Genomic DNA, 26,121 nt, shown 5'->3' with positions numbered 1-26,121 from the left:
TTAAGAGTTTCGCTATAATAGGTCGAGGAGGGGCACCAGGCTGGGGGCGAGGGCCAAGGTAACGATGCGCCCTTTCTACTACAAATAAATGAGAAAAAGTGTCTGCACCTAATAAAGAGGTCAGTAAGTGCTCCACAAATGTCTCTATATTGCCCGTTGCCGTTGACTCCGCTAGGCCAGTAATACGGAGGTTGCAGCGTCATGACCGGGCCTCCAGATTCTCCGCCTTATCCTGTAGAGTGGAGAGAGTGCGCTCTACTCGTTTCTGCGTGTCCCCAGCATCAGTCTGGGCCTCCTCCACTTCAGTTATGCGGTGCTCTGACATATCTATGTGTTCTGAGTGTTTATCAACTCTCTCGGACATTCTGTCGGCCAGCGTGTCTATCTTCGAATCAATGGCAGTGAGGCCTTTCTGCATGGATGCAATGATCTGCTTAATGTCACCGACTGGGTAGTCAGCAGGAGCCTCCAGCTCATGGGGCACCCCATCCGCCCTTCCTCGTTGCGCCGGGACTTGCGCTGCTCGAATTAGAGCTTGGGTTGGGACTTATCAGGCTTCACCATCTTCAATTCCTCCGCACAGTGGGCAGCCTGGACCAACACTTGGCAGATGTGGCTGCAAGGTGGCCAACAGGGGCGGAGGAGAGCCAAGTCAATAGGGCCAAAACAGCAGATACAACGGAGATCCAAAGGGAGATGGCACCCAATCACCTGCCCAACAAAGCCAGCCAAAGTGGGGGGGGGCTGCCCGGGGCTCATAGCAGCGTAACGGGCGTAGGGGGCACACGATATGGGGCAAACAGCAGGCCCCAGCCAAGAAGCATCGACCAGAGCAGGCCGCACGCACCACCAGCCCTGGAGACAAAAAATAGGAGGCCGCAAGGGTGCACCACAGTAGTCAATGCAGGGGCACAAAGAGATCCCAAGGGCATCCCAAGACAGCAACTATGAGGGGCAGAGACCCCTCCGTCGGGATCCCCACGTGCCTGGCCCACAACAGAGGGCAGGAAGGCCGGCAGGAAGAGGCCACTGTATGAGGAGGTCCCCCTCAGTCCACACAGATGGCAGCCTCACATCATGAAGACAGCTCGGCAGATGGCAGCACCGGGCGGCCGCTGCCACAGGATAACGCAGCGAGGCCCAGGCACCACAGCTACGCTCCCAATCTTGTCGCGCAGACCCCGGCTCAAGAGCCGCCAGGGCAGGGCAATACCACAGCAACAGCAGCGTAGAGGGCTCCGCAACACCGAGCCGCACCTCACCATGCGCCAGCAGCGCAGAATGTCAGTGGTGGGCGCAGCCGGTGATCCGCTGTCGCAGGCACAGCACCCCCGGCCTGGAAACAAGGAGGCCCGGCCAGCACCACCACCAGGAACGCAAGCAGCAGGCCCCGCCACGCCGCGATCGGCGATCCGGAGCAAGATGGCCCACAACAGGGGTTAGCGGCAGGCAAAAGAAGTCCCAGGCGGAGCAGGGCTTCAGGGAGTCAAATCCGGTACAACCACGGCAGGAGAGGTAGGTAAAAGCACGAATGCCTGCCGGATATCAGCGGTGTGTGGCGGAGCTCTAGGTCAAGGCGGCCATTTTCCAGCCAGGCAAGCTCCGCCCCCCCCCAATTCCATTGTTTCTAGGGTACTTTAGTCAGACTACTTTTGAATTGATGAGACCTGAAGACTAACTTCAAGTCAAATCGTCGACATCCTGTCCCTAAGTTTCTTTCAAAACATGTTATGATTCAGCAGGAGATACCATACATTAACAGGCAGGACCTCATCTTATGTTTGTTTGATATAAAATCATATACAACCTTGGAATTTGTTCACTGTCTTGTTCTTTGTTGTTGTATGCATATTTGTTCACTGTTTTAGCACGGTGTCGTCTGCACTAATTTGGAGACATAGTGAAATATAGTTTGCCCTTATACTAAAAATGTGAAGAAAACAATCATCATGCAGGATATTGTGTCACATAATCTTCAATAACATTGGTTACGATACAAGTTACAAATTGAGTTTTCACACTTTCAAAGCAAATGTAGAAGTGTCAATGACAGGACATCTGTTTGGCTTATTACTTGCGGTAACTTAAGCAGTATTCTCCAGCCTATTTGCCTCAATTTTAAAGGTAGATATGCTCACTCAGTTTGAGGAATGTAGGCCTCAGAGGCATTCTTGGACACCCCCAATACACAAATTGTAAGGAGTTGTAATAAGTACAGTGAGTGCACTGAAGGAGCATGAAAGACACGTTTTCTTGAATGTCTAGTAGCTAGCAAGGGAAGGCATTAGTATAGGTTAACTTGGCAAGTATACAGGAGAAGTCAGGACTTTGAGAAGGGCAGCTTAGGCTAGGTGTGCTTTCACACGGATATTGCATATGTAGAAGGCAGATAGTCAAAGCAGTACAGATACATATGCCATTGTATTCTGTGATTTATTTCCATGGTGCTCAGCCTGTGTGAGTGTGATGTAATAGAATGTTCATGAGTGCATGGTTTGGATAAGTGGTCAGCTGGAATGAGTGGGGCTGAGGAGCAGGATGCTGTTCCCTGTGTGGCTTTACCATCTTAACTGTAACTGAATAAACTTACATAATCCACACTACTGTCTACTGGACTTATTACCTACAAAGTACCCACTTCGTTAACAAAAGTGGCAACGATTTTGAAAAGAACCACGCGCGAAGGGCTAAGAAATTACGCAAGAAACTAAAAAAGATTGCCAGAGTCTGAAAAGAAGCCTGAAAATAAGCCTGAGCAACGCCTTATGCCCCACGGGTGTCTTACACAACAGGCAGCCTACAAATTGTACGTTTTGGGCATTTGACATTGTGTGACTTGAAACCAGCCAGCCTACAGAATTGAAGATTTGATATTTGACCTGTGGGGCTTGAAGACAGTCAGCCTACAGCATTGAAGTGACCTGGCTTCTTTGACTTCCACTTGCTTCATGTTTGGCTATGACTAATTGGCAGTGCATGTGGCAGTGCAACTCAGGAGAGGAACCAGTAACTTGGGCAGCGTGTAATTTGTGCAGCACACCATTATTTGTGCTTGGACTGTGCATCTACAGTGAACCGGCAATATGTGAAGTGAAGCCATCTGCGAAAAACAATGGAAATATCATGAAAGATCAAGTCGCCGTAGTTTGGGACATTGCCTGCTTTGTGCGTTAACAATAACAAGGTATTCGGGGGCTTGATAAGGCCTCTGAGAGTGTTTGGCTGGGTGCACCATCCACTGCGCTGGAGGAAACCATATTGTGGACGTTTGAAAATTTGAAGGACGCACCTGTTGGGTCTTATAGCTGCAACTTCGCAGCTGCAAGACCGTGCTGTGACGTGTCACACCTAGGGGTGGGCGGAATTTGCGTAGTTGCGCTATGCAAAGCTCTGTGAAATGGTAAAAAAATCTCAGCGAACACGCAGAAATTCGCGAACATGCGGAAACACGCATTTTGAGAACGCGAACAAGCAAAAAATTTCACGAAGCCACGGAACGCATGAACAATTCCACGTTATCCGCGGAATGCAAAATTACCCAAAGTCCGCAAATTCCGCGAGAGGAACGGAATTTACCGCCCAGGCCTAGTCATGCCCTCCTGGAAGCAGCACTGTTGGCGTAACCTAGCTGCATGATCCGGCTCTTACATGAGGCAGCTCGTGTGACGTGTGCGGCCCTGCTGGATGTAGATTCGTCAATGAAATCCAATTGAGACATCAGGGCATCCTCTAACAGCACTTCATTGGTTGTGGAAGCCACGCCCAATGTAGTGATTCCAGCGTCATATCTTATCAACGCTGGGGATATCAGTATGAGGAAGAGTTCATTAGCTACTGGTTTTGGCGCTGATGTTTTGAGGGATCGTCGACAAGAGAATTATTGCTACAAGTATACAAGTACTGGTGCACACTGAACTTTATGAGATGGCATTTATGTGTTGTAATACCTGTACTGACTTACCAGTTGCTTCCCGTCAGCACTTTCTGCAATTTATAGCACATTGGTGTCAGGCGGCGTTAGAGGTATGTGTCCTGGTGTCTATCATACAGCTGCACGCAGATGCTCAGGGTCTGTCGTCAGGAGGAGTTGTCGCAGAAGAACTGATCTGTGGTCAAGGGTGGATTCATACTGATGCTATTTCGAGGATGGCCTTGGGTGAGAAGTCTCTCACCGGTCATTTGAATGTTTTAGTAGCTACTGTTAATGACAGTATGTGGATGTAGTTACATTTTTGGATGAGTGTATGTGGTTTGTTTTTTGGCAGTTTGAGTGTGTATTGAGCTTTGAGTTGCACAGTGAATTACCTTCAGGCAAAGGGGTGTGTTGAAGTTAGGTCTAGTTTGTTGTGACTGTGTGTGACTACTACTGTGTTGGAAAATACCCATTGCATGATTCCCTGTGTGTGGAGATGGTTTGGGGTTAGATAATACCCTGATCGTCGGGATAATACTCCGATCAATGTATTTTCCTTTAGTAGGAATGTCTTTGGTTGGAAGATACCTTAGTGTGCAATAGTGGGAACATTTACGTTCCTTTGTCCAGTGAGATGTGTGCTGTGGGGGGGACATTTGCGTTCCTTTTTTCCAGCAAGATGGATGCTGTAGTAGGGATATTTGCGTTCCTTTGTCCAGCGAGATGTGTGCTGTAGTGGGGACAATTGTGTTCCTTTGTCCAGAGAGATGTGTGCTGTAGTGGGAACATGTGCGTTCCTTTGTCCAGCGAGATGTGTGCTGTAGTGGGAACATGTGCATTCCTTTATCCAGTGAGATGTGTGCTGTAGTGGGAACATGTGCGTTCCTTTGTCCAGCGAGATGTGTGCTGTAGTGGGGACATTTGCGTTCCTTTGTCCAGCGAGATGCGTGCTGTAGTGAGAACATGTGCGTTCCTTTGTCCAGCGAGATGTGTGCTGTGGTGGGGACATTTGTGTTCCCTTGTCCAGCAAGATGTGTGCTGTAGTGGGAACATGTGTGTTCCTTTGTCCAGTGAAATGAGTGATGTAGTGGGGACATTTACGTTTCTTTGTCCAGCTAGGTGTGCAGTAGTAGGAGAGCACTGCTCCTGTGTCCTGCAGTGTGGTAGTAGTAGGGGAGCATGAGTTCCACTGTCCTGTGAGGTGTGAAGTGATGTGTGTACTACTTTTATCCTGTATATATGTATATATATCTGCTGTTCTCTTGCGGGAGCAGAAAACATATGGTAAGTGATCTCTATGTAATGTAATCTTATGTCATCATTTCCTTTTTCAATTCAAGGAATGTAAGGATTCATACAATATGACGTAATCTTAGTCAACTTCCTTTACAACTCTAGGAATGCAATGATTCATGTAATGTGATCATATTTTACAATTCAAGGACTGTACTTATTCATGCAATGTGATCGACATGATTTAATTGTTTTATGTGATCTTTCTTTACAATCTAAGGAGAGGCATAATTTATTTTGTGTGATCTTCCTTATAATTTAGGATTGGTTATTTTTACAGGACATTCATTTCCTTCCACTCAGCGTTCTGTTGTTTATTTTGTATTCTGAAGGATGGGGATGTGTTGTATTCTGTGATCTCCTAGTTCCTTGCTGCTCAGCCTGTGTGAGTGTGATGTAATAGAATATTCATAAGTGCATGGTTTGGAAGAGTGGTCAGTTGGAATGAGTGGGGCTGAGCAGCAGTATGCTGTTCCCTGTGGGGCTGTACCATCTTACATGTAGCTGAATAAACCTACATAATCTACACTACTGGCTACTGGACTGATAACCTACAAGGGACCCACTTCATTTACAAAAGCCATCACTTCATCTTCACCCACGGATTCTAACCCATTGGTGCTGCACTCACCCCGATACTGAATTACGCCCTCACTCAACTAAGCAGATGACTCCAAACCATGCAGAATGCAGCAGGCAGCCTCCTCTTTCAACATCACAACATGCACCTCAAACAGCTTCACTGACTCCCCATCCACAGCTCTTCTCTACCTCCTGAAATACACAAATTCTTACACAGCACTGGTCCAGAATACCTCAATACTGCTTCAGATTTCAGAAACCTTCCAGACACATTTTCTCAGCATAGGCAGCACCAGAACAAGGAGAACAGACTTCCCCTATTTGTCTCCAAAAGGGCGGAATGGCTTGCCTCTACACATATGAACCATCTCTAAAATTAGTACATTCCACAAGAAGCTGAAAACTTTGATCTTCATCTAGGTTACTCCATGGATCAGCCCGGGCTGCTCTTGCGTTAGAGACAGGATACCCTCTCATAACATTCCAGAAAAGTCTGCACCGAACGCTATGCATATGGGTAATATGTTTGTTCTGCTTGCCATGTTCATCCTACATCAGAACTTAGTGTATGTTCAGTTTACTGTATTACAAGTGTATTACAGTAACAGCACTGATTATAACAGTTGACATGACATATGCTACATTCTCACTAACTAACCTGTGTGTCACACACTAACGTTCTTCATAGTTTATGACTTTCTCATGAGGGAACTTAGGCAGTATTCCCTAGCATGTTTGCCTTAGTTTCAAAAGTAAATAGGCTTATTCAGTTCAAGCAACATAGGATAAGGAAGCCATTTTTGGACACCCCCAAATTGCATCCACAAACTGGAAGGAGTTGGATTTACTACAGTGAGTGCGCTAAACACACATGTAAGACATCTTTCTGAGCCACATGTGGCTGTCATGGGAGCCATTCGCAAAGGTTCATTAAGCATGCTTTCAGTAATGTTCAGAATGGAGGTGGTCACTTGGCAGATGGTAAAAACGTAGTTAAACATGTCCGGACATATGTGTTTATAGAGGTTGTTTGTGTGGTGTGTTTGTGTGCAATTTGGTTGATGATTGGTTGAGAGGTTGTCTTGAATGGGGATTCCGTCCTGTGGAATATGAATGTGATGGGCCCTTGCATGGAGGCGGTATGTTGATGTGAGTGTACTGATCTGTTGGATTGCACCCGTGGCCGGCAGTATGAAAGCCTTGTGTGTAGTGCGTGAATGGCGTATGAATGGACCATAAAGCGGTTGGTGCCCTGACGTGACCTCATGGCTCACCTTCAATAGTCTTGGTTTCAATATTCAGATACTTGATAAGTATTTGAGCTTTGAAAGCTAGCATATCACAAGGTGCTAAAACTAACCAGTGTATGAATGTACAACTGTTTGTTGATGTTATTTTGAGGAAAAAATCAGACACTTTTATCCAGAGCAGTGTCTCCCAATTTTTCTAAAAAAACCCACATTATTGCTGTACTCAGCATTTGTGCCGGTCCCCTCCAGGGGAATCCACAAACCCTGGTTACCTTTAGAATCCCCAGGAAGTTTGGAGTGGATACGGGGGGCGCTAGGTGGCGCACAGCGGAATGGCTGCCTTCGGGTGAAGCTCCCGCAGCCCAGCGAAGAAATCCTTAATAATCCTTCCTGAAAGTCGCATTTGATAGCCCACGCGGGCCTGTGTGGGTGGACCAACATCCCCACCGCAGTTGGAGAGCTGTCTCATCCCTGGCGACCCGGAGATATCGGACTGCGAAGCCGCCACGAGTTGTGCCGGCTGTGGAGGACGTCTTGCTGGAGCTGTGTCCGGGAGGCTGCTGCGACGCGAGTCCGGTGCGTCTCACGTGGGTGACAGGCCCCACCTCCGGATCCACGGCTGCGGGCGGCGGCCCTGCGACGTGTCAGCTGGGGGCTCGCTGGGACCCGCGTTAGATCCCCCCGGCCGGGGGCAAGAGGACGGACTGGACTACGGCGTGATGCACAACAGGCGCGGGCGTTGGTGAGTGGCGCGCCCGGCTGAATCCCCGGCTGGGGTCGCCGCCTTCCCTGCCCGCGCCGGATCCTTACTGCGGCGCGGTGCCGTCCCGCTCGTACCGGCCTGCGCGGACCCCCCCCCCGGCTGCTGCCCTACTGCTAGCCCACTGGGGGCGATTACACGTACGCCGGAGGGACAGATCGGAAGAGGTGCGAGGCCCGGAGAGACAGTTACCTGCTGCGCTGACCGCTGACCCTCCTGCGCTGGGGCCTTCGAGGTGGTGCCTACGCTGGGGAGAGACGACACAGAGGAGGTAGCCATCGAACAGACGGCGGAGCGTGCCTCACGATCGCGAGGCCGGCGTGTGGGGCCCCGACTTGGATCCTTTTTGCCCCCATATACCGGACTCTCTTCTGCTGACGCTCCGCGCGGAGCTCATCCCGTTCACTCACGGAGAGTCGCTACTGGCCGTGGAGGTGAGCGGTGTGCTTGTGGGGTCGCGGTTGGCCCCGGGGGGGCGGCTGGTCCCCAGCGAGATCCTGCGTGGCAGGTGGAGGGGGCTGCACGAGGTGCTGGTGGTTGAGCCAGTGACCTGCTACACGATCTGGCCGATCTCCCTCTTCCCTGGGCTGCCACTCCCCCCCTCCTTGGCCGCTTGCCCCCGGGGCCCACCCGGGCGTCCCCCCCTGATCCCGCCGCGGGTGGCCTGGTGGCGCCGCCATGGGGAAGCCGGACAGCCGACAGCCTCGCCTTACTTTTGAGTCCAAAAAGCAGACCAGGCCGCAGACGGAGGCTACTGCGGCGGGGTCGGAGCCGGTGGAGGCCCCGCCGGGGGATGATGTCAAGTCCATCTTGCTGGACATGCGGCAAAGTCTTGCGACCATAGTCGACAAAATGGATTCCATGCAATCCCGCATGGACTCGATCGTACATAAGGTTGACAGCCATGGCGAACGCATCACGGAAACGGAGAGACGTATCTCAGACACCGAGGATCGCACAACGGAACTGTCCGCCGCTATGGCGCGCATGGACAAAATCCTCCATGTAATAGCAGCCAAAAACGAAGACTTGGAAGCGCGTAGTCGGAGGAACAATATCCGTATAATTGGCATACCAGAATCGACCCACACGGGCAAGATGGAGGACTATGTGGAGGGTCTCCTGCGCGAGGTGGTGGGCACGGACTCCCTATCCCCCCAGTTCATAGTGGAAAGGGCGCACAGATCTCTGGCCCTGAGGCCACCGCCGGGGGCTCCCCCTCGCCCTATTATAGCACGCCTGTTGAACTTCCGTGACCGAGATGTCGCGCTTCGGACGGCGAGGGAGAAGAAGAGCCTATCCTATGGCGGCAACGCCTTCACCATTTTTCCGGACTTCACCCCGGTGGTTCAGGAGGAGCGAAAGAAATTTGTCCAGGTCAAGCATAAACTACGCGCTGCACAAGTTGACTATGCGCTTCTTTACCCTGCCCGCCTGCGCATCACGCATCAAGGGAAACAAATCTTTTGCACTAAACCCCAACAGGCGGAGGAGTTTTTGAAACGACTCAAGAAACGTGACCAGGACTGCTCCTCACCGCTGGCATCAGACTGATGGGCCTGGAGTGTTGACCTGTCGATTTTGAGACTGAGGCCTGTCGGCTGGTAAGGCGGTGCGAATATCTGCTATCAAGGGACTTGATATAGTGACCCATGGGCCCGGCTTTATTCACTGTGAGGGGCTGATAGCGGGGTGTAGAAACTCTTTTTCTTGCACTAGACTCTCAGGAAATTATCGCCTCGCTGGGCACCCTCTTTGATCATGGGGTGAGCCCGGCCCAAGGGCGGGAAACTCTCTCCTGGATCGAGGGGTTTATTGTGTATTCACCTAGACTGTCCTCCCAAGGGTATTACCCAATTGACTTTAAGTTTTCATGTTGCTCCACTGTGGCCTTTGCTATGGACGGAGTTCGTTAGGGGGGGGGGGGGAGGGGGGCCGTCCAGATAGCATGTTTGGGATGCTGCTGTGGGAGGGGGGAGGGGGGGGGGTTGGGGATTTGTACTGTTGGTTAAGTTTGTATGGGATGTGGTGCTGTTGGCATGGTCTTCTACATACGGGTCGGGGGTGGCGTTTGTACTATATTGCTGGGTGTGAGTCTTTTGGTCTTCCATGAGTGATCCGCAAACACATAGGGTCTCTACTGGGCAGCTTAACTTTTTATCCTGGAATGTGAGGGGCTTGGGGGACCACAGGAAACGCAGGCACGTCCTAGCATACCTGGACAGGCATCACGTGGGTGTGGCCTTTCTTCAGGAGACGCACTTAGATCCCTCCAGGCCGGTGCTATTTGCCTCGCGCTGGGCGGTGCACCGTACCTTCTCCTCCTACTCCACCTACTCACGTGGGGTGGCCATCCTCATTAGGAAACATACCCCGTTTGTGCACATGGGCGAGCGTATAGACCGGGAGGGCAGGTATTGTATTGTTTGGGGGCGCATGGGCACGGATACGCTCACTTTAGCGTGCTATTATGGTCCTAACACTGATGATCCGTCTTGTCTTCAGGCGCTGTGGGGAGAGATTCTGCGTATCGGTTCCACCCACCTAGTGTGGGGGGGTGATTTTAACATAGCTGTTGACCCCGGGAGTGATAGGTCGAAACCGAACCCACACCACTACTCCCGCTCGCAAGCATATGTGCATGACCTTCTTACTGAGCGTCATCTATTAGACACGTGGCGCTCTAGGCACCCGGTGACAAGGGAGGGCACGCACTGGACTGCCGCGCACTCCACATGGGCGAGACTGGACTATATCCTGGTTTCACCGGGGCTTGCCCCCGCGATAGGCTGGGTAAAACACCTCGCTCGCACGTACTCCGATCACGCCCCGGTCCTGCTGAACTTTGTCATGACTGACCTCGCCGGGTCTCCAATGGCGTGGAGATTGCAGCCCACTGCCCTGCTGGATGACGTCTTCAGATCAGAAATAGCGCAGGAAATTGAGAGCTTCTTCCAACGCAACGGTGGCACGGTGGATAGTGTTGCCGTGGTGTGGGAGGCCTTTAAAGTCACGATTAGAGGACTATGCATCTCTAAGGGGGTGGGGGTCCTCAAGGTTTTACGTAGCACCCTTTGTAAACTTGAAACTGACTTGAAAGACTTGGAGAGTGCCCCCACGTTTCATACTGATGCTGGGGCTCAAGCCCGCTTTCGGGAACTGCTGACAGAATATAAAGACACAGCGGACAGAGAGGTCCGATTCAGGGGGAAACACTTTCAAGCTCGTAGATACGGGGAGGGGGAGCGCCCGGGTAAATACCTCGCTTGGGCAATCCGACCGCCCCGCTTTAACAACCAAATCCTCGAGATTCAGGATGGGTCGGGGGAGCTCCACAGAGACACCCGGTCTATTATGCAAACATTCGTCACTCATTATACTGACCTGTACTCCTCCGCTCACACGGCACCGCCGGAGCTGGCTCCCTATTTAGGGGAGACCACATTGGGATGGCTATCTGATAAGCAGAGGAAGTTCCTCATGGCACCGCTCGGGATTGACGAAATTCGTGAGGCCATCATGCAAATGGCCTCGGGGAAAGCCCCTGGCCTCGACGGGCTCCCGATCGAGTTTTATAAGTCATACATAGATATCCTTGCCCCGATCTTGAAAGAGGTGTTTGAGGAGGCCCACACGCTGGGAAAGCTCCCCCCTACCATGAGAGAGGCATTGATTACTTCCCTTTTGAAGCCGGGTAAACCGGCGGCCTCCCCTGACTCCTACCGGCCTCTGTCCCTCCTTAACTGTGACGTAAAGATCCTCTCTAAAACTCTGGCTAACCGGCTGTCGCTCCTTATGCAGGGGCTCGTACTCCCGGATCAGTCGGGTTTCATACCGGGCAGGGCGACGTCGCACAACCTGCGCACGCTATTCGCCACTCTGCAGAACGTTGACCCCAGCCTCCAGATGGTGGCCGTCTTTTTGGACGCGACGAAAGCGTTCGACTCCCTGGAGTGGGATTACCTTGTGGCGGTGCTGACTAGTATGGGTTTCCCCCTAGTTTTCCTGGGCTGGATAGCTATCCTTTACGGTGGCCCCCGTGCCAGGGTATTGATCAACGGTAGGACGTCGGAGCCCTTTGGAATCGCCCGGGGGACCAGGCAGGGGTGCCCCTTATCCCCTCTCTTGTTCGCACTGGCGGTGGAGCCCCTTGCTTCGCGGTTGCGACAGCGTCATCAACATAGGGCGCTGATCTGCGAGCAGAGGCAGCTTCTGCTGTCGCTCTATGCAGATGACATAACTTTGTATGTGCGAGACCCCCAAAACAACCTGAACCCGCTACTCAGGGAATTCATCACGTATGGGGAAATGTCAGGCGTGCGAATCAATTGGGCCAAGTCTCAGATCCTCCATTTGACGGATGGATGTCGGAGGTTCTCACTTGACTATCCCATAGAATGGTGTGAGTCTGACGTAAAATATCTAGGCGTCAGGATATCTCGCGACAGGGACGAACTGATGCGCTCTAACTATGGTACGGCACTGACACAGGTCTCCTCCTGCGTAGACCGCTGGATAGCGCTCCCCCTCTCGATGGCAGGACGTGCTGCCTTGATTAAGATGGTGGTGCTCCCCCGACTTTTGTATCTGTTCATGAACATTCCCTTCCCACCGGGTCGGCACTTTTTCAATCGACTGCGCTCGGAACTGATTCGGCTAGTTTGGGGCGGGAAGAGACCTCGGCTGAAGTGGGAGGTGATGACCTCCCCCTACTCCCGGGGGGGTTTGGACATACCGGACCTGGAGTTGTACTACTATTGCGCTCAAGCACACTATGCATATTACTGGTTCCACCCCATTGCATTTATGCCCCAACTCGCTGCGGAGGACTGGCTGGCGGCTCCCCTGCCTCTGCACGGTCTGCTGCATAGTACTCTCCCTTATAATACCTCGGACTATAATGCGTTGCAGGGAACGATACGGGCATGGCTGGAGATATCCAAGCGAGTTGCAAGCTCGTTCTTGTACTCGCCCCTTCTCCCCATTGCCTACCACCCGCAGCTGCCTCTTCTACAGGAAAGACTGTTTCAAGACTTGATCCACAAACTGGGGATTCAAAGGTGGGGTGATCTATTCTCGGCTGGGCGCTTTCGAGATCGGGAACACTTCTTTGATGGGTACGCGCCTACCCCCTTGGAGCTATTCACCTACATGAGACTGAGGCACGGCATGCGGTCCATATTACAGACATTCCCGGAGGAACCCGAAATCACTGACCCATTGCACAGAGTCTTACAGGCGTCCTCGCCCTCCCACCTGGTCTCCATACTATACCACACAATCCGATCTGACACTGCACTTGACGCCTCGCGGGCTCGTGGGGAGTGGGAGCGGGAGTTGGGGCTAGAGCTGGGAGATGACAGGTGGTCATACTGTTGCATACAGACAGAGCAAATCTCTGCAAGCAGCAGACATCGTATCATACACTTTAAGTTCCTAAATCGTCTGTACTGCACACCGGTCACCAAACACAAATTCAAACTGCAAAACTCGGATAATTGCGAGAGATGTCATGCCCCACATGCGGACTTCCTGCACTTGTCCTGGGGCTGCCCCGCAATTCAGACCTACTGGACCCAAGTGTTCTCCGCTGTCTCACAGATGGTGGACTTACTCCTTGAGCCCGACCCGGTGCAGGCCCTATTGGGGTACACCAAACACATTCCGCGGGCGAGCCGCAGGTTTGTCACGGCGGCGCTGTTGTTGGCGAAGCGGAGGATAGCGTGCCGTTGGGGGCGGGGGAGGGCTCCGAAATTTAAGGAATGGCTTAAAGATCTTGTCTACTGCCAAGAACAGATCCTGGCATACTCCGACCTGCTCCCGGCTCGATCCCGCCCCGCCGATATATGGGGCCCACTACAATGTTACCTATTGCAATACCCAGAGGCCCTGACCGGGGATGCCCCTCCCCCGGCCCTTGATGGCGTTGCTTCTGCTGCTCATGATTCACAAACTACGCAAGGGATCGGTTGAGCTGTTGCGGTGCTGTGGGGGCGGGAGTTCTTCCACGATTGCCAGGCTGGGATGATCGGGTTGCATATCTGTTACACGTGTCTTAAGGATTGCGGTCATGCCCTGGGAGAGGTATACTGTATGGGGAAGGTCCGCTGAAGAACCCCTCAGGACTACACTGTTCGCTTTTCTTGTGTGTGGCTCTGTTGCCGGTTTTTCCTGCCCAGGGTCCCTGTGCTAAGACTCATGATAATGTCTATTTTGCTGTTCCCGCCCCCCCCGGACATGCACTGGATATACTGATGTAATGATTCAGACCTTGAAATGCCACCGAAGTTTGATTATGATAACTGTGTGATTGTATTGTTTTGATGCAAAATCCAATAAATAAAGTTTAAAAAAAAAAAAAAAAAAAAAAAAAGTTTGGAGTGGATACCTTACGTGGAAAAAAACTTATGGAGCCCTAAGTGCAAAATACCCGAATAGCCAAAAAAGGGCTAAGCACTGGGGGGGGGGGAAGGCCCAGCACTTAAGGGGTTAAGGTTTGGTCACCCCCCCCCCCACTTTGACAGTGTCGAGAGAATGAGGGGGGGATACACCGGGGCAGTATGAAGGTTCTCCTATACAAATGTAGAGCGCACTCTCACCTCTGGGCATGGCTGCAGGGCATGGGTGCTATCCTCTTACCTGTCCCTTAAGCAAGATTGCAGGGCAGGTATATTACTTCCTCCTGCCCTCAGGCAAGCCAGTGGAGTGTGTGATTAGCCCCTTTAGTCTTGGGCAGGACATGGGTGTTGGAGTTAAGCCCTTTCCTTTTCTTATTTCTCTCCTTGGCCTGTCAAACAGAGATATTCTGCTTACTCACTCACTTACGAAACATGGAGCATCAGGTGTAAGAGATCCCAAATACATTGAGGCCATATGTACAAAGGCATTTTGCATTTCCTAACGGTGAGGATCACAATTTCAGGCTGTTAGGAAATGCTAACTTACATTTTAGAATGTACGAAAGGCATTTGCGATGGTACAAAATGTGATTTCTACCTTGTCGAAATCATATTTTGGAAATTGCAAAATAGGAAATCGCAAATAGGAATTACCAAATTGTAAATTGCTACCCGCAAGTACAACACATTTCCTAAATGCGACTAGCCACAAAATGGCCATTCAGGAAATGCTATTTCCATTGATTCGTATCAGGTGATAAACTATAAAAAGTAACCGAAAATGCATCTGGTTCTTTCACAATGGGGGCTTTGTATGTTCTGGCAAGGAGGATGAGGATTTTGACTGGGAGACCGAGAAAGAGGAGAAGCAGGAGAGGATATTCAGGGTGACGGTTTGATTTATGAGAGGTACAGCCTCAGTAGTCAGGTAATACTCAATTTAATTGCTGAGTTACAAACTCAGCTACAGGCCCCAACACTCAGATGCAACGCAATCCCACGACATAACAATTGTTTGAATGAGAGGCAATATAATAGAGAAGGTAATCAAATAAGCAGTAATATTTCAACATAAAGCATTTCGCATATGAGTGTTTTTCCAGTCTTTTATTTTCTTGTTGCACTTCATATAAAAAACCGCCAGCCAACGCGTTTCGCCCAAACATGGGCATCTTCAGGGCTGTAATGGCATACAATATGAAACTATTTTAGAAAAAGGCAAAGAAAATACCATTTTATAACAGTAACTATAAACTTACACTAAGGAAAAGTAAGAAAAGATAGAGAGATAAAGAAAACCCAAATTGCGTCAAGCCCAAGATTGTGTGAAAAAACACATCAAAAAACTAAAAGTAAATCCAAAGAGACTAGAAATCTAATAAACTAAAATTTTGCACCCGTGAAAAGAAAGATACCTGAAGAACATGAACCAAAATTACAAACGTCATAATAGAAAAAAGCAAAAAAGGTAAAGAAAATAAGAGAGAAAAACTGCCTTAAAACCCAAAGCAAAAGTGGGTAAGAAAATCAAAAGTAGCCAGTAGAACTAGCTTACCAAGATCATGTAAGTACACAGCGTGTCTTCTGGCAAGTGAGTCAAAGGACAACTGGACACGAAGTCTACAAAAATGTGTTAGCCAGAAAAACTCCATATTAATATAAGCGTGTCTGTAACCAGTTGTAGAAATAAGAGCACAGACTAAAACTAAGTAGGATTCAAACATACCTAAAGCACAATGATGTAGCTCACAGTAAAGCATAGATCATCAATAAATGTATATTGGTAGAGTTATCTGTAAGGAGAAACAATTCCAAGTAAAAAGATGTGCCCTTAGCATTACGAGAGAGCATAAAAGATTCCAAAAGTACCAAAAATTTCTATGGTCATCATTTCCCATCAATTATCTGTATTTATGCATAGTCAATTAAAACTCCAATAGTATAAAACTCAAGATGCTACAATGGCACAGACACGTATCTAAGAAGATCATATACATAAAGAAGAAGATAAAAGGCTACAAAAATCATGACACTTAATAAGTGAATAAAGCAATAATAATTGAATATTTCAAAAAATGTGAACAGACTGCAACCCCCTGATGTGAGGCATGAGTACAAGAGGTCTAAACCACATGCAGAGTAAGAATAACCCCCGTTTACAGAACAAAGATTCTGTATTACCTTGCATCTGAAGCAAGATGGTACTAACCAAGACACACGATGTAAAAACGAGCTGTATCTATAAATTTCGGGAAACACTGTAACCAATACCATCTGACAAGAGAAAATAGCAACCCCCCGTTTACAGAACAAAAAATCTATGTTGCATTGCATCTAAAACGAGATGGTACTAACCAAGACAAACGATGTAGAGAACCCGCTGTATCTGTAAATGTCGGGAAACACTGTAGCGAATAACTTCCGACGAGGAAAAGGTACCATAATCGTAAGTTTTGTTTATTAGCAATCGCAACAGTGACATATGACAGTCTAATCATCCTAATTCATATGTAGACAAAAAATATAAAATGCTAATCGTAAAAAGAATAATTATTTGGTGTTAATATTAGAATCTATAGCCCGACCTCAATATGACGGTACGACCTATATTAAATGTTAAAGAAATAGATTATCACTGCATGGTCACGATAGCCAGGTCAATTGTATCAAAAGGCTATCAAAAAGATCACAAGCTTCAACGAAAGCTTGTAGTCAACTTACTTGATGTCAGTATTAGCCGCATCCGAAAAAAGTATATAGGAGCCGTATCCGTAGTCGGCGTCCTTATGCCAGCACGATAAACAAGGAAGTAAACGGAGCATGTTGAACCAATTTAAAGGCGTCAACCAATCAAAAACAGACTCCAAGCACTGGGCCGCCCCACAGGAAGTGAGTATTGCGGCTCACTTCAGGGGTCATACTATGGAAAGATAACAACTAGACCGTGAACAGAAAGTCTAAAAGAAACTCACTTTCGTCTCAGAACCTCCGTCCTAAATGGTCACGATCTTCCAATCAAATAACTAGTTCAAAATGAAACAAGTAGATGGTAAATAATAAAGCTCACGAAGCGTTTAGATAACTTAGACCTAAAGATAAAAAAGGGGCTGCAGAATAAACAAACTACATGGAGCGGTACAGTGAATACCTACCTCCTTAATTAGTTAACAATTCTGGTAGCAAATTTAAGCCACACTACAAGAAATCCATTAAGCAGAAAGCAACATGCATAAATAATAAGAGAACAGAAACAGAACAAAAAACTAATAATAACATATTTGTAGATGAAAACCAAAGTGATGGTATACAGAGGTATGGTTTAAGAGGAGAGACAGAGTGAAACAGCCGAGAGATCTCTATAAATTCCGTCTTTGAAGCATGGTTAATCAAAATTATAGCCAATGCTCAAAGAGGATTGCAACTAAAACCCACTGTTTATGTGTTAATTCCAAAGGTGGAAACGAGAAAACACTTTAAATCAAGAACACAGATAAAGTGAACATTGCGTTCCACATAGTTGGCAGTCTAGTTACAATGCCACTTGAGCAATTTTATAACATTCACCAAGGTACACACACGAAAATATACACACAATGCCCCTAAAACAGTAATCTGACATTTGACAAGATGCACAGGTAACTATAATGAGACACAAGTCACATATAATACAGTCCACAAAGAAATGCATTGTACACTTAGAGCGAGACACCGTAGAAAAGAGGCCATGATGTGCAACCAATAGAAGAAATTCAGAGAGAAAATCAAAGGGTACATCTGTTATTTTCTTCCTATTCTAAAATGGTGACACAGATTTTAAACAAATTGTATTAAAAGCCACAACCTTTATGTTGACATTACTGTAAGTGGAAAACAGAAAGCAAGAACACATAGATTATGCAAGAATAATGACATTCTTTTGCCTTGTGTTGCACATCTGATGGAGACATTAGGTTCTGATAAATAATGGCCACACTATTTAAAGAAAGTAGTGTAGTTCCCTATCTACATTAAGGCCCTGAGTTGAGGAACGTAGCGTACAAATCCATCTAGCCTCCAATTGCCTCAACATTAGTGCTCTGTCCCCACCCCTAATATTACTGGTAATGGTGTCTATGCCATGAAACTTAAACCGAGCCCGGTCAATGCCCACTCTACATTCATGTGAGACAAGGGCATACGAGTTGTCCCCATTCAGGGCAGCTCTTCGATGTTCTTGTATTCGAACCTTCAATTGTCTAGTAGTACTGCCTACATAGATTTTACCACAACCACAGATAATGACATAAACAACAAAGGTGGTAAGACAATTGATAACATGTTCAATCTTGTGTTTAGCATTAGTGTTGTAGCTGAACGTTAATGTTTTCTTACTTCTCAGATGGCAGATGTTACAGGTACTACATGTATAGAATCCAGTCGGTTTGCTCAGCCATGAATCATGTTTAGGTGTATTCTGTAAGATGTAACTGGGGCATAGAACAACCCTAATCGTTTTGCTTCTTCTGAATGTCATGGAAGGTCTTTCTGTGATCATATTACCAATTCCTGGTACTCCTTTAAGTAACGCCCAATGTTTACCCAGGGACTTGAAGACCTCATTATTTAATGTTGAGTAGGTAGTGATGTAAGACAGTCTCTGGGTTTCATGATTACTTTTCTTTTTGTTGCAGTTTAACATGTCCTCTCTTTTGATGGTCAGAACTTTATTGGCTGCTGTGTCAAGTAAATGTGCATGATAACCTCTTCTCTTAAGTATATCTGTGGCCTTTCTAGAGTGTTCAGCAAAGTTAACCTCCTCACTACAGTTTCTGCGAATGCGCAGAAGTTCCCCATAGGGGATTGCTTTCTTTGTGGAGGGAGGATGTGAGCTGGTAAAATGCATAATGCTATTGACAGCTGTTTCTTTCCTATGTAATGTACTATGAATGGTCCCCCCTTCAACATACAATTCCAGATCTTAAAAATTGATTTTCGTTTGGGACATTTCAAGAGTAAAAGAGACATTCAATGCATTGTCGTGGAGGAAATTGTGGTATTCCTTCAATTCAATGCCAGTACCAGTCCAGATGATAATAATATCATCAATATAGCGGCCCCAGAATTGGATATGTTTAGTCCAATCTGAGGCCGACGCTGACCACTCATGGGTGCGCTCCACCCACCCCATAAAGAAGTTGGCATACGAAGGCGTGAATTTAGAACCCATGGCGGTACCCTGCTCTTGTTTAAACCATGTGGTGTTGAACATGAAAAAGTTATTATCAAGGATCAGGTCTATCATCCCTAGTAGCATCAAATTGTGATTAACTAGACTGGCATGTCTTGTAGAAAGATAGAAGTCTACAGCTCTTTCCCCAAATTCTCGTTTGATACATGTATATAAGGATTCTACATCCAAAGTGGCAAACCACATGTCATCCCATTCCAGATCTGAAAATTTGTTGAGTAGGTCAGTACTAGCCCTAATATACGAAAGCAAATTTGTTACAAGCGGCTGCAAGAACGTGTCAACAAACTTAGCCAATGCCTCTGTCATTGAACCAATACCCGAGATAATAGGTCGTCCCGGTGGAAATGGCATTTTTTTTTATGTACCTTCGGGAGCAGGTAGATACAAGGATACCTGGGGTTACTTATAGACAAAAATCTGTATTCCGTATCAGATAAAAGACCCAACTCTTTCCAATGTGTTAATTGAAAATTGATTTTAATAGTAGAGGCAGTGCAGGGGTTTTTAGCGAGCTTGGTTTAATGTACGGTGTTATTAAGTTGTCTTTCTACCTCCTTCTCATAGTCAATCCTGTTCATAATGACAACATTCCCTGCTTGGTCAGCCTCTCGTAATATTAGGATACCATTCTAACGTGGATTCTGCATTACTGCTCTCTCCAGTGATGATAAATTATCTAGCGTATGTTTTTTAAATCTACTAGTGTGCTTGTCCTCTAGGTTGTACAATTCCTTGGTGACTAGCTCGTGAAATAAGTCCAAGGTATTTAGGTGTGCACCCTGAAGCATATATTTACTGTTGTTATGAAGGCCACTGTCACAAGTGTAGTCTTGGGCAATATTCATACTTGCTAACACATGTTTATAAGAGGATTCATTGTCAGTGTCTAATGAAAGCAACGTAGCTAGATTCTTGACATGTGAGACGGTGACATCAGTACATAATACGGGTATTGGAAGTATAGAACACTCATAGTTGTTAAGAGAAAAGTGACATTTAAGTTTCGCATGTCTGACAAACTTAAACAAGTCAACATGTAAATCAGTGAACAAACCCCCATACACTGGACAGAATCCAAGACCTTTATTCAATACATTGACTTCATGTACATTCAGGTTGTAGTCAGATACATTTATAACCAAGTTATCAACGTTAGAAGTTTGCACCAAGTTTGGCAACATGTCATAGTGATTAGAGTCTAACTGGTCATTATTGTCCCTAGTTTCCATCATGTCTATCACAGTGCCATGATTGTTCAAATCTATCGTTTGTTCATTTGGCTTTTCTGATACCTTTTCAAGACGCTATCCTTTCCTACGGTTTTTTCTCCTCCCCCCTCTCCTGGTTTGTCTCTTGGTTTTTTGTTCCCAATTCGTAAACGGAGAACCTCCTCTAAAAAAGACGAGGTGCACATGTGCAGGTATTGTGTCGCCTACACCTCTTAGCTTCTGGCAGTTACTAGGGGGTCATAGCAAAGGCAGTGGGCTCACAAAGTGCTTTTCCAGGTTGTTCTGTAGGTTTCTGGGCATCATGGTGAGCAAAGTTAACCAATATATATATATATATATATATGTTATGTTATGTTATGTTATGTTAAGTGCATTTATTACGCGCACAGATACTCCGAGGAGTGTCCCGGCGCGGCCCAAGAGAAGACAAACTATAACCAAGCCTTAAGAGAAGAGGTGCGTTTTAAGCAGTTTTTTTAAAGACACCAATGTCTTCCACAGTACGGAGCGAAAGGGGGAGCGCATTCCAAGCGCGGCTCGCAAAAACGGCCAGAGAAGCGCTCCCTAACCGATGACGCTGGAAGTCAGGAATCTTCATCAGCCTAAGGGATGAGGACCGCAGGAATCTGCCCGGCACATAGCGTTTCTGCAAATAGCTGGGGCCTTGCCCGTGTAGAGCGCGATGGGCTATGGTAAGAGATTTGAATGCCACACGTGCTTTGACCGGGAGCCAATGAAAGAAGCGACGGTAGCCATGCACGCTCTGCCTGGGACCCAGCCCACCCAGCAAGCGGGCAGCCACATTCTGGGTCACTTGCAGCTTGTTGAGAGCATAGGCTGGGATCCCAGCATAGAGAGCATTGGCATAGTCCAGATGGGACAGAATAAGTGCCCGAACCACCGATTCCCTAGCCGCTTGAGGGAGAAGCGGAAGGAATCTTCTCAGAATTCTGAGGAGACCAAAACAGCAGCCTGTCAGACGCTTAACCTGACTGGAAAAAGAGAGATTACAGTCAAAGTAAACTCCCAAGTTCTTCACGGTCTGACTATTGGAAGCAGGCAAAGGGAACTCGGGAGGCCAGATTGACTCTCTAAACTCAAGGGGGAAGTCGCCGAACATCAGGACCTCGGATTTATCCTCGTTACATTTTAATTGGGCCGTCGCCAGCCACTTAAAAACCGAGGAAAGGCACCTCTGCACAAGGGCCACCGAGGACCCCTGCTTATCCCAGGTAAACAGAAGTTGTGTGTCATCGGCATAGGCAATGACCTTAGCCCCCAGCCCTTCCGCTAGAACAACCAGTGGAGTAAGATAGATATTAAACAGGAGGGGGCTAAGGGAAGACCCCTGAGGGACCCCCGTGCCCACCCGAAGAGGAGACAAAGCCACCGGGGGTATCCAGACTTGCTGGAGCCGGCCATCCAAGAAGGACTTAATCCAAGCCCAGACCACGCCCGACACCCCAATCTCCGTCAGTCTCTCAGGCAGCAGTGAGTGGGGGACAGTGTCAAAGGCCGCCGACAGGTCGAGCAGCACACGGGCTGCCTTCCCGCCGGCATCAAGACACTCCCGAATTGCCTCTGAAACTTCCAAAAGAGCACCTTCCATGCTAAAGGAGGGGCGGAATCGAGATTGGGCTGGATGAAGAAGACCCGCACTCTCGACGAACTCCGACAACTGCCTATTCACAATTTTCTCACAAACCTTAGCCAAGCTAGGGAGGAGAGAAATAGGCCTGTAGTTCCCCGGAGTCAAGGGTCGAGAGTAGGTTTCTTCAGTAGAGGGAGGATTTTGGCCTGCTTCCAACAACTAGGGACCCTGGCTTGCTGCAAGGACAAGTTAATGATGTAGTTGACTTCCACATTCACCGTCAATGCCACAGAGGCTAAAAGTCTTGCCGAGCACGGGTCGTCCGGAGAGCCGGACTTCAGACCTTGAAGGATTCGCAGAGTGCAGGCCAAATCCACAGGGGAAAAATTAGACAGGGAGTAATTGGAGGGCAACGCTACAGGAGCGATAGCTGCTAAGTCCAAAGGAGCTGTGAGCCCATCAGGGACAACCGGGCAAGAGAAGCTGCCTTGAATCTTTAGAATCTTGTCCCGGAAGAATGTAGAGAGCGTCTCGCACCAATCAACAGTCACCGGTAGGATGCTACTCTGTGCTACAGGGGACAAAAAGCTCTGGACAATTGAGAAAATCTCCTTGGAGTTGTTTTGGGCTTGATCGATCCGGGAAGCAAAGAACGCCCTTTTTGCAGAGTAGACAGCTTTATAATAAGATTTCTGGCCCTGCCTGAGCTGAGCCTTAGCAGCCGAGCAGTAATTGCTGAGGCGCCAAGAGCGCTCCAATTTCTTGCAGCCCTGCTTGAGACGACGCAGGTCCTCCGAGAACCACGGTTTGGAGGGCGAATCCCTTGTCTGTCTGGCCGAGGTCGGTGTGGCAATTGCCTCCAGAGAGCCCTGGAGCCAATTGGAAAAGGCAACAAGACACCGATCCAGGTCGTGAGGCAGGGACGGCCTGTTGTCCTCCAGCACCTTGGCGTAGAGGATGGGGTCGACCTTCTTGAACACCGGTTTGTGACAGACCATAGGTCTAGCACTGGGAGAAGACACTACCCATGAAAAACCAATTAAATAATGATCGGACCAGGAGACCGGAAGTGGTGCCTTGATAGAAATAGGAAATTTAGAAAAAATAGGATCAAGAGTATGGCCCCCCAGATGTGTAGCCTGGTTGACCCATTGTGAGAGCTGTGCAGAATGGCAGATATCGAGAAGCTCGCATGTGTCCCTTGAGTTCTTTTGGTCAAGATGGATATTGAGGTCGCCTAAAATCACATAGTGGGAAAACTGCAGAGCTCTCATGGAGATCGCCTCCACACAGGCCTGAAGGAAGGCATGAGCCACTCCCGGCGAGTGATAAATCAAAGAACCGCCAAGAGAAAAGTGGGCAGAGCAGCGGATACTAAAATCCAAAACTTCACAGCCGCCCCACGTGCTGAGAGAACACTTAACCAGCTCCCACCTCTCTTTGAAAATGACAGCCAACCCCCCGCCTCTCCCTGTCAACCGGTCCAACCTGCAGATTTTATACCCCGCCGGGATAGCCAAGGAGACGATCGGATGAGGTATATATATATCATTCCCCAAAAACCCTCAATTATTGCAACAAACCAAATTAATGTTCTGCAGGGTAGCACAGATCCCCCATGTCATTGGTTGAGTTGATGGCACACATATTGCCATATGCCACCCCTCAGCAACTGAATACATATACAGGAACAGGGTAATCTCACAGTCACTCAATGTGTAGGCAGTGTGTGATGCCTCCTGTATCATAACAGACCTTGTGGCCAGATTATCAGGCAGCACCCACGACTCATTCATTTTCCATCACTGTGGAATACATAACCAACTATCACAGGGTGCATTTGTCAATGGTTTACTACTAGGTAAGAGAATCAAATACTCAATGAATACAGTGGCCAGGACAGTGTGTATAATGGGACCTAATGGTGTTTCTTCTCATTCTTTTAAGGTGACATTTCACATGCCTTACGTCCCTGGATACTCACACCGTACCTGACTCACTGTCTCATGCGCCATACAGCACAATATTGCAATGAAGAAGGGTCTGCAAGACATCCACTTAGAGACTGATTCTGAAGATGAGTTACCACCATTACAGGTACAGCGGGAGGGTACACGTGCAGCAGAGGGCTGTGCACGTCGTAAAGAGATCCCCAACAACTATTTCTGAGGTAAGAGTAATTAAAACATCAAATAATGAGACATCACACATGATGGTAATTCTTAGTTCATAACTGAGAGACCACCTTTTATTCAGGTAGAAACAACAGTGTTTCACTCAATGATCAGCTGTATCCTTGTGGATGTAACATTGTTAAAAAGTAACAATAAAGTAAGGACTGCCAAACAAAAGTAAAGTGTCTCATCTTCTGAGTGTACAGTGGATCACTTCTTTCGATCTCTGGGATTGGGTGCCATGTCAGTCTCAAAAGTGTGTCGGTGTGAGCGTCCAGAACTGCATGCCTCCTGAATGGACGTACCTCTGAGGCTAGAGCACTTTTCGCTCTCTGGTGGGGCAGAATGTTGGGAATACAAGAGGTGTGGGTCTGGATATTCTCAAGGGCTGTGGTCACTTGCAATAGCCCACGTGCAACGTCCCGACAGCAGTGCCCCAGGTCAGTCTGAATGTTCACAGTCTGCCTTGCTAGCGTTGTTGTGGCTACTGTCAAGTACTTGATGGACAGGGTGAATTAATCAAACCTTGCCAGGTACTGCCTGTGCCTCTGTCCCTGCACACAGTGGTCCTTCTCCATTGCTGTTAGCCACCAGTCCTACCCTTTCTCCAATTTTTGCAGTGACCTAGACATTCGTAGCAGATGCCTACTAACAGTCCATATCTGTTTTGTCTGCAGGCGCCGGCAGAGATGATGGACCTCTCCAATCCACCATACACAGAGGAACTATCTGACATGTAGTCTGACACGTTATCAGTACGGACTGCTGACATTTATCCTCTGCGCTGTATGTGTGTCCTACCCTCCAATTTTGTGGGGTCCCTGCCATGCGACTGTCCCTCATCACTGTCGACAAACTCTGCCGATTGTGAGATGGCTGCTCTCCTGGCAGTTGGAGAAGTGGCAATAGGTTGAGGGGTTGGTGGTGTTGGGCCCTCAGTGACCACATAAGTGTAAGAAGCCCCTTCGGCTGCAACGGTTCCTGACTCACCCGGATGTGACCTGTAAAAATGAATGTAAACAGTTTGTGTAAGTAAATGGCTAATGTTTGCCCACAATGATGTTGTGACTCTGATTCATGTGTTTGTGACATGTTTAAGTAGTGCAGATATGTTTGGTGTAGTCATCAGCACACAGTACAGCAAGCAACTTTTGTCTACTACAACTACCATGATGCATTGCCAGGGTGGGGCGAGCATTTCAATGGAGTTATTTGTGCTGTGATGTATAATATATGGATTTGCTAACATTATGTTTTGATTGGTAAGTTAAGTGAAGATGACTTACCCTGGCTGGTGCCTGCTGGATTGGAGGTGTCTATGTGAACTACTCCGACCAAATTCTCCGGTTGCAGGGTCCCCTCTGTGACTGTCTCCATGGGAGTCAGAGAAGGGTGTTTTGAGAGTCCTCTACCTGTACCACATCCCTCAGCCATCCTGCTGGCAACCTTCTCCTTCACGCAAGACCTCAGGACACACCACCTTTCGCTGATCTCAGGGATGGTCCTCTTGGTGACTCCTAGGGAGATAACATTCCCCCTAATGCTGGTCCAGATCCCTGTTTTTTGGCTCTTTGAGACTGTGAAGGAGGCCTTCCCAAACAGTTGGTCCCTATAGGAGACACATTCATCTATAAGGAGCTCCTGCTTCTTATTAGAGAATTGTGGCTTCCTCTTTCTGCTCCCACAATCCCTAGTCCCATC

At 48.0% G+C, this 26,121-nt stretch overlaps 1 long non-coding RNA gene across 1 annotated transcript in view; it reads left to right on the top strand.

The window, feature by feature from the left end:
• The window catches only part of LOC146798256 (uncharacterized), a 134,910-nt gene extending 109,532 nt beyond the window's left edge, over positions 1-25,378 (top strand). The window contains exons 2-3 of the long non-coding RNA XR_014969136.1: positions 24,194-24,416; positions 25,098-25,378. This is a non-coding gene — a long non-coding RNA (uncharacterized LOC146798256). The remainder of the gene's footprint in view (positions 1-24,193; positions 24,417-25,097) is intronic.
• The last annotated feature ends 743 nt before the right edge of the window (positions 25,379-26,121 follow it).

Source organism: Triturus cristatus, chromosome 9 (assembly GCF_964204655.1).
Source record: "Triturus cristatus chromosome 9, aTriCri1.1, whole genome shotgun sequence".
In the NCBI taxonomy this organism is placed as follows: Eukaryota; Metazoa; Chordata; class Amphibia; order Caudata; family Salamandridae; genus Triturus; species Triturus cristatus.
This window is presented reverse-complemented; position numbering and strand designations above follow the sequence as displayed.